Here is an 8638-nt window from a genome sequence, read left to right on the forward strand (position 1 = left end):
GCAGCTCAGTCAGTGATTTTAAACCCTTCTACTAATGACTTCCACATTCTTAGCACTGTTCAGTTAAAGAATAGCAAATAAAACTACAGATGACGAAATCTGAATTAACAACAAAAATAATAATCTAATAATAATCTCTATTAGTGTCACAAGTAGGCTTACATTAACACTGCAATAAAGTTACAGTGAAAACCTCCTAGTCGCCACACTACGGCGCCTGTTTGGATACACTGGGGGAGAATTTAGAATTTCCAATTCACTGAACAAGCACATCTTTCGGGACTTCTGGGAGGAAACTGGAGCACTCGGAGGAAACCCACTGAGACATGGGAAGAATGTACAGACTCCACACAGACAGTGACCCAAGCCAGGATCGAAATACTCAGCAGATCTGGTAGTGTCTGTGGAGAGGGAGACAGGGTTTACATTTCATGTCTAAGATCAGAACTACACTGCATCAGCACAGATCTGAAAGGTGAACTGTTTCTCAATCCCCAGATGTTGCCAGATATGCTGGGTATTTCCAGTATTTTCTATTTTAATGTCTAGTTAAAGAGAATTGCTCATTAGATGTATTACTGTTATATTTATTTTCATCCTTATACAAGTGAAAATATCTTCCAGTTGTCTACCCAGTAAAAACACTTCTCTACGTTTATATTACTCAATCATTCACTTTTCCAAAGGAAACGTCCCTAGCCTGCTCAATCTATCTTGATGTGTATAACTTGTCAGCATAGAATCGCTCCAATATAAGTTTCTTGCATCCTTTCCAGTGCTTCTCAATACACTTTGTAATAAGGAGATTTGAGGTAATCAGAGCAGCAAACTCGCCATTGTCCCCAAACGCCTGCAAGTTGTAGTACTTAAGTTTTTTCTCCCCCATTAGCTGAATATAAGATGGAATGGAATGAGCAGATTCAACAAGCCGATCTCTAACATTATGGGGCATCTACAATGGTGTGTCCTTTCCCTACAGTGAAACAGTGGGCTGTTTTACTCTTAATCTGTCAGTTATGACATGCAGAATGGCGTGTCTGAGAACAACAGCTTTCAGTGAAGTGGCTCCAAGTCAGATTATGCTTTAAACATAATTTCTGAGCAATGATAGGCTGCACTTGTAATTTATGTGTACTTCTATTTACAGTTCAGTCCTGCTTGCTCAGCTCTCATGCTCTCATAATTGTCCTTCAAGTTCATAATTTCCCAAGTTCAAAAGACGCACTCTCCTCTCCCCAAACTGAATGTAAAATCCAGTTGTATGTGATCGCGGCCACCGAGGGCTGCCTTCACCATGAAATTACTGATTAATCCCATCTCACTGCACAATACCAAGTCTAGTGACTCCCTTTGGGTGGTTCCAGAAATCAGAACACTCAGAGCATCAAAAGATGTTTGTATTTTGACTCGGCACACATAGTAACAGTTTGTTCAGTCAACAACTTATTATAATGGGTTTACAGATGACACTCTATCAAAAATGTCGAATTGTAATAAAAGCAAAATACTGCGGTTGCTGAAATCTGAAATAAACACACATGTCTTTATGTGTGGGGCAACAGGGTAGCATGGTGGTTAGCATAAATGCTTCACAGCTCCAGGGTCCCAGGTTCGATTCCCGGCTGGGTCACTGTCTGTGTGGAGTCTGCACGTCCTCCCCCTGTGTGCGTGGGTTTCCTCCGGGTGCTCCGGTTTCCTCCCACAGTCCAAAGATGTGCGGGTTGGGTGGATTGGCCATGCTAAATTGCCCGTAGTGTCCTAATAAAAGTAAGGTTAAGGGGGGGTTGTTGGGTTACGGTTATAGGGTGGATACGTGGGTTTGAGTAGGGTGATCATGGCTCGGCACAACATTGAGGGCCGAAGGGCCTGTTCTGTGCTGTACTGTTCTATGTTCTATGTCCATCCGAGGCAGCTGCAATGGTCCAGTGATGCCCAATGTAAACTGGAAGAACAACACCTCATCTTCCTATTAGGCACTTTACAGCCTCCCCCATCTGCCTTTACAGCCTCCCCCATCTGCCATTACAGCCTCCCCCATCTGCCTTTACAGCCTCCCCCATCTGCCCTTCGCTGTTCCGTTGCTTCCATTTCATATTCGGCTTTCTCACCATTTTACCACCATTAATACTTTTCATTCCTTAAAGACCCCTCTGTTTTATGTCCTTGACAAATTTGTCCATGCGGCACCGCGGCACAGTGGTTAGCACTATTGCCTCACAGCACCTGGGACCCAGGTTCAATTCGGCCTTGGGAGTTTGCACATTCTCCCCTTGTCTGCATGGTTTTCCTCCGGGTGCTCTGGTTTCCTCACACAGTCCAAAGATATCATAGATATCATAGAATTTACAGTGCAGAAGGAGGCCATTTGGCCCATCGAGTCTGCACCGGCTCTTGGAAAGAGCACCCCACCCAAACCCACACCTCCACCCTACCTCCATAACCCAGTCACCCCACCCAACACTAAGGGCAATTTTGGACACTAAGGGCAATTTAGCATGACCAATCCACCTAACCTGCACATCTTTGAAGATGTACAGGTTTGGTGGATTGGCTGTGCTAAATTGCCCCTTCGTATCCAAACATGTGCAGGTTAGGTTGAGTTTCGGGGTTTCGGGATAGGGCGGGAGCCTGGTTAGGGTGCTCTTTCAGAGGATCGGTGCAGACTCGAGGGGCTGAATGGCCTCATTATGCATTGTAGGTATGCTATTCTATTCTTTTCTGTTCTACCTGACCTTCTATTCTGCCCCACCTCCTGTGTCCCTTTTCAACTATATAATTCTATCCATTCCTACCCTACCCTCCCATACTGGTTTCTCTCCACAGATTTCGGCAGACCAGCTAATCTATCCAGCAATGTCTGATTTCATGCTGACAGTAATGTTGCCCATAAAGACAGACGCCAACAATATGGTAATTGAAGCAGAGGAAATGGCAGAGATGGTTACAATTCACTTGTTCTCGGTCTTCCTGTGGAGGTAAAGCAGAAAGAGAGACGCGGAAAGGAGGTTCTGTGCGGATCTGCTCACTTCCGCCTTTCATATTCACTAACGGGATTTGACCAACGGAATTGTTCACATCTTGTACAAGGAAGGATCAAATCCAATTGGCATCTCCATTTCAAATCCGTTGTGGAGTAACATTCTCTCATTTGATTTGAAAGCTGTTGTGAAGCTGCAGCCGAGCACGATGGGCTTTGTGCTGCTCTTTCTGTGGTGTCCTGGTCATCACATTCGCCGATTGAAAACCGGACAGAAACATTATCAAATCTTTCACATTAACCGTGAGACAAGTTAGAATGATTTAAGTTTGTTGCTGGAAGTTATCGGGATCTCGGGTGCTGCAGCCAATTCTATTTACTTTTACCCCGGCCTCAAAATGCATTCAGCAAAATCAGAAATGCTGAATTGCCCTGATGCAATGAGATGGAAAATATGTTCGCATTTTGAGAAAGTTCACATATTAGCGGTTCGTTCAGTCCACAACAGAATTGAATGGGTTTACAGAAGCCGGTTTAATCACCGTCTGAAACATGCGCATAAAGACAGGCGCAAGCGATTCTGTGACTGAACGGGATGAAGGCGTCAGAATGTCTCAGACACAGAACAAAAAGGAATCAAATATAATGAAAATATCATTCTCAAATCTCTACCTGTAAAACTATCCCATTTCATTTCAGTGCTGGCTGTGCTCAATCTCATATGAGCACAATGGGGTTTGTATTTCCCAGTGACTCGAATTATTTTCTTTTGTCAGTCATGTTTGCAAATCAATGTTGTATATTTCAGAGTCTCACTTTCAAATGAGGATATAAATGTCGGATAAGATGACGTTTTGAGTAACTGAACAGATACTGAGTAAATTGATTGATATTTTTGAAGCAACATGAGAATGATGTTATTACTGAGTGAGCAGAAATCATTCCACCCTGAGATGCTTCTCCATTTGAAAATTCATTTGAAACCAAATAAAGTGGAGGACTGCAGCAAAGTGATCTCAACAGGGCTTTGTGAAATTCTAAAAATCATTCCCTCTCTAATAGACAGACTCTGTGAACAGGCTGTAGATCAAATATAATTAAATTCTGTATATCAACTCAGAAATAATGAAAAGATGCTTAATCAGGAATAAACACCTTCATAAATTCGGTATGAAATCAATTGCATGATTACATATTGTTTATATCGTAAACTACATAATTTCCGTGTTCACATCTTCTGGCCCAGTGAAACATTGATCATTGATCGAATGATCAAACGTTGATCAAACTGGGCGTGGATTCGACAGAAATTCCTTTTTCAAAAGCGAATTGGACGATCAGCTGAAATGGAGAAAACTCAAGGCCGTTGAAACAGAGAAAAACATTGAGACTAATCAAAGGATTGTTCTTTTAAAAAGCTGGTCGAGGTGATCGAAGTGCCGCTTATTGCGTTTTGCCAATTTATGGTTACATGAATTTATTAGTATCTCTGCAGCATTCCTAATGAGAACAGCCGAATTCTAAAAAAACAAAGGTCCCAAAGTGTGACTGAGTGACAGAACAGTGTCCGCTTTCTACACAGGCTCATTAGAGTGAACATCAGCCAGCGGTTTCTGTAGTGTAGTGGTTATCAGTTCGCCTCACACGCGAAAGGTCCCCGGTTCGAAAGGTCACAGGGCCTCACGGTAGCATGGTGGTTAGCATCAATGCTTCACAGCTTCAGGGTCCCAGGTTCAATTCCCGGCTGGGTCACTGTCTGTGTGGAGTCTGCACGTCCTCCCCGTGTGTGTGTGGGTTTCCTCCGGGTGCTCCGGTTTCCTCCCACAGTCCAAAGATGTGCGGGTTAGGTGGATTGGCCATGCTAAATTGCCCGTAGTGTAAGGTTAATGGGGGGATTGTTGGGTTACGGGTATACAGGTTACGTGGGTTTAAGTAGGGTGATCATTGCTCGGCACAACATCGAGGGCCGAAGGGCCTGTTCTGTGCTGTACTGTTCTATTCTATAAACCGGGCAGAAACATTATGGCGATAAATTGTATTCTTGCTGTTTTCTGTTTACTCATTAAGAGAATCCATGACCTTACACCCGTTTCAAATGATATCCTACAAAATCCACCATTATGGGGACTGGGAGGAATCGGTCAGAGAGTTCACACGTGTTAAGTGTGAATGGGTTTCCGATGAGCTGCGACATCTTCTGATTCGAATAATAATGTTAAATCAATTTCTCTGCCGCTTGTCTAAGTTTTCAGCCGAATTGAACTCCCTCAAAAGGAGTTTCTTCAGTGCAACAAGAATGCAGGTTTCCTGATCTCGGTCAGAGGGTCAAACTCGGTGCCTCTTTATGTGGTGTGGTGGTTGTCATGTTTACTTTACACTTTAAAAAAAACCCTGGATTGGTAACGGCGTAAATACATTATCGAATCCCATTCGATTAAGTGTTTGGGAAAAGTTGCATAATTGACATTTTCATTGTCACACATCCCGAATAACCCTTAAACTGAGTGAATCTGCCGTGTGGAACCCCGGTTCCCAGAGCTTCAGCCTGATTCTCTGCATTGCCAGTTTAGTGACAATAACACAACTCAACACCAACTATCAGCCCCAGTGAATCCGCTCTCGATTATTACCTGAATATAATATCTGACAAAGCAAATGTCATTTGCTCTCATATATGCTGGAAAATGCATTCAGGAGAAGCAGAAGTGCTGAAAATTGCCGGCACACTGAGCAGGAATATAGATGCTCCTATATTGACTCGGCACAAATATTAACAGTTCGTTCAATGGCGATTAATGCAGTTTAGAGGCTGGGATTGTCTCTGTTAATATATTAAATTGATTAACACTAAAAGACCGGCTGGGAATCCTGCAGTAAGTAACTCACCTCCTCCCCCCCGCCCCCCTCAGCAGGCACAAAGGGCAAAACTGGCTGGGTGGATTGGCCATGCGAAATGACTGGGTTACGGGGGTGTGGGCCGAATTAGGGTGCCCTTTCCAAGGGTCAGTGGTGACTCGATGGGCCGAATGGTTTCCTCCTGCACTGTTGGGATTGTATGATTCTACCAATATTGATCTCCTTCAGTTCCTCCCTCTCACTAAACCCTCCATTCCCAACATTTCTGCCATCTGATTTGTGTCAGTTTCTGTCTCTTTAGAATATACTGGAATTTGTCAAAAAGGCTACTAAAAGTAAATCTAATAATCTAAACGATCAACTGAATTGGGTAAAAGTTATTCAATATGCATTTTTCATGGACTTTGCAAACTGATGTCGAAAGGTTTACCACGAGCCAGCCTGGAATCGAACCTGGAATCTCCTGATCCGTAGTCAGGCGCGTTATCCATTGCGCCACTGGCCCAGAGCGAAATTGGTTCACTACGTCACACAGACTATTTATCCCAAAGTGCTTCACAACTCTGGGGGAAATTCTCTCAGGATTCCCCCCCCCCCCCCCCCCGGCGGATTGGATTGGAGTCGGGGTTGAATTTGGTGACAGTGTAAAATACACCAATGCTGTTCCCAGCCTGGGAGGTCATCCCCGAAAAACAGAAAGAATGGGCTGCCAGTTGTGGGATCGTGTCCAGTGTCTGTCTGTGGAGAAATGCAGTTGGTGAATGGCCAGGCTGGAGTAACACTGACTAGGACATAAAACAACAAGTGAATGAATGTAAGTTTGGAAATTCCCAGCTCCTTCCTGTCTGCAGGTATTTCCCGCTCTGAGCTACACAATGAACAACGAACTACACCGATAAAACTAGCGTTTATTTCCTGTCCGATCAGCTGGTGTCGGTGATGTTTATGGACAAACTGCAGGCTCTGTTTCCCCTGCTGCATTTATTCCCCTGGAACTGTTACTCTCATTTTCTGTTTCCATCAAATGTCCGAACGCTGTAAAGTTCCGATCATGTCCACCAGAGGGCGACATGGCCACATGTTTCCTCATCAAATACCCGCCATAATATTCACCTTAAGTTGCTGTCTCAGTCAATGGTTCCTCTCTGTTTTCAAACATAGGAGCAGGTGAAATAGAAGCAGAAGTTGGCCATTCGGCCCCTTCAGGCTGTTCTACTATTCAATAAGATAGGGAGATGACGGCGTTGGACTGGGGTGGGCACAGTAAGAAGTCTTCCAACACCAGGTTAAAGTCCAACAGGTTTGTTTCAAACACTAGCTTTCGGAGCACTGCTCCTTCCTCAGGTGTGTAAAGAGGTGGGTTGTACCACCAGATATATAGACACAGTCAATGATACAAAGACTCGCATTTCAACGTATCACCTTGCATCACTGACTGTCGATATATGTGGTTATGGAACCCACCTCTTCATTCACCCGATGAAGGAGCAGTTCTCCGAAAGCTAGTGATTTGAAACAAACCTGTTGGACTTTAACCTAGTGTTGAAAGACTTCGTACTGTTCAATTAACTTGCTGCTCTGTTTGTGTTTCGAATTCCACATTCCCATCATGCAAACAGACGACATTTGATTCTGTGATACTAACTGGTTTGTTTTATAGCATGATACACACACGGTAGCACATACAAACAGATGAGATAGAAGCAGAAGTAGGCCATTCGGTCCCTTCAGCCTGTCCTGCTATTCACTGAGACCATGGCTGGTCTGTTTGTGTTTCGAATTCCACATTCCCATCATGCAAACAGACGAAATAAGCTTCTGTGAAACTGAATATTCTGTTTTCTAGAATGATACAGCACATGTGCAGAGTTCGAAAGAAGCTCAACAGCCACTCGAGGAACAGCAGCGCATCTTTCCACTGGGCTCAATACAGCTTTCACACTCAGTGTGTGTTCAGCAGTTTCACACTGTAAATGCTGCCCCCATTTTGTGTGTCCTTACATCGCAGATTTGGATTTCAATCTTGTTTCCACTTGTTCTTTGTGTCCGGGCGGTAGTTGTTGATCAATATGCCATCGATAGCTCCTCCAGACATATCTTTTGTTTCTTTGTTTCTTCCATTGCGCTAACAGAGAGCTGGCACAGACCCGGCGGCCGGAATGGCCTCATACTGTGGTGTCATTATTCTCTGATTCGATGCTAACCTCACCCTGTGGCCCAGGGAAGCCAAGGCCATTTAATCTCCCCTGACTTGCCCCCTATCAGAGCGCTTTCCCGTTGCTCTGTTTCCTCCCTCCGGGATTTCACTTGCTTCTAATTTTCTACATTTCTAGCCTTTCCCGGTTTCAATGGAAGGTCAAGGAGGTGAAAGATGAATTTTTTTTCCATGTCCACAAATGCTGCCTGACTGCCTGAGTTTACGCGGCATTTTCTGCAGATATGTGAGTGGCTGTGGATGGCGATAAAAGCATATTTTGCTTCAATCAGCACCGTCCAACCGGCTCGTTGGTCTAGGGGTAAGATTCTCGCTTCGGGGTTTATGCTGCTTGGAAATGTGAGAGGTCCCGGGTTCAAATCCCGGACGAGCCCTTTGATGCTGTTTCTTATTGGCCAGCAGCACGTTTTGTTCATTTCTTTCCGGTGCAGACAGCGGGATCGGTTCACGTTGGGTTTGCTTTGAGAAGCTGAGCTCACACTGCAGGGAATCAACACGTTACCGAGAAAATCGAGACATTTTCAAAAAGCTTGACTGGTTGAGTGGACATTCCCTTATCTCTATTCACTAATCCAGGTGACTCCATGATG

The 8638-nt window shown here is 44.3% G+C and overlaps 2 non-coding genes across 2 annotated transcripts; one reads left to right on the top strand and one right to left on the bottom strand.

Annotated features, from left to right (window-relative positions):
• Positions 1-6265: 6265 nt before the first annotated feature.
• Positions 6266-6338, bottom strand: trnar-acg. Its single transcript has one exon. It is a non-coding gene; the product is annotated as a tRNA-Arg (tRNA).
• Positions 6339-8332: 1994 nt separating this feature from the next.
• trnap-cgg lies at positions 8333-8422 on the top strand. The gene is given in 2 exon segments: positions 8333-8368; positions 8387-8422. It is a non-coding gene; the product is annotated as a tRNA-Pro (tRNA).
• The last annotated feature ends 216 nt before the right edge of the window (positions 8423-8638 follow it).

Source organism: Scyliorhinus canicula, unplaced genomic scaffold, assembly GCF_902713615.1.
Source record: "Scyliorhinus canicula unplaced genomic scaffold, sScyCan1.1, whole genome shotgun sequence".
Taxonomy (NCBI): Eukaryota; Metazoa; Chordata; class Chondrichthyes; order Carcharhiniformes; family Scyliorhinidae; genus Scyliorhinus; species Scyliorhinus canicula.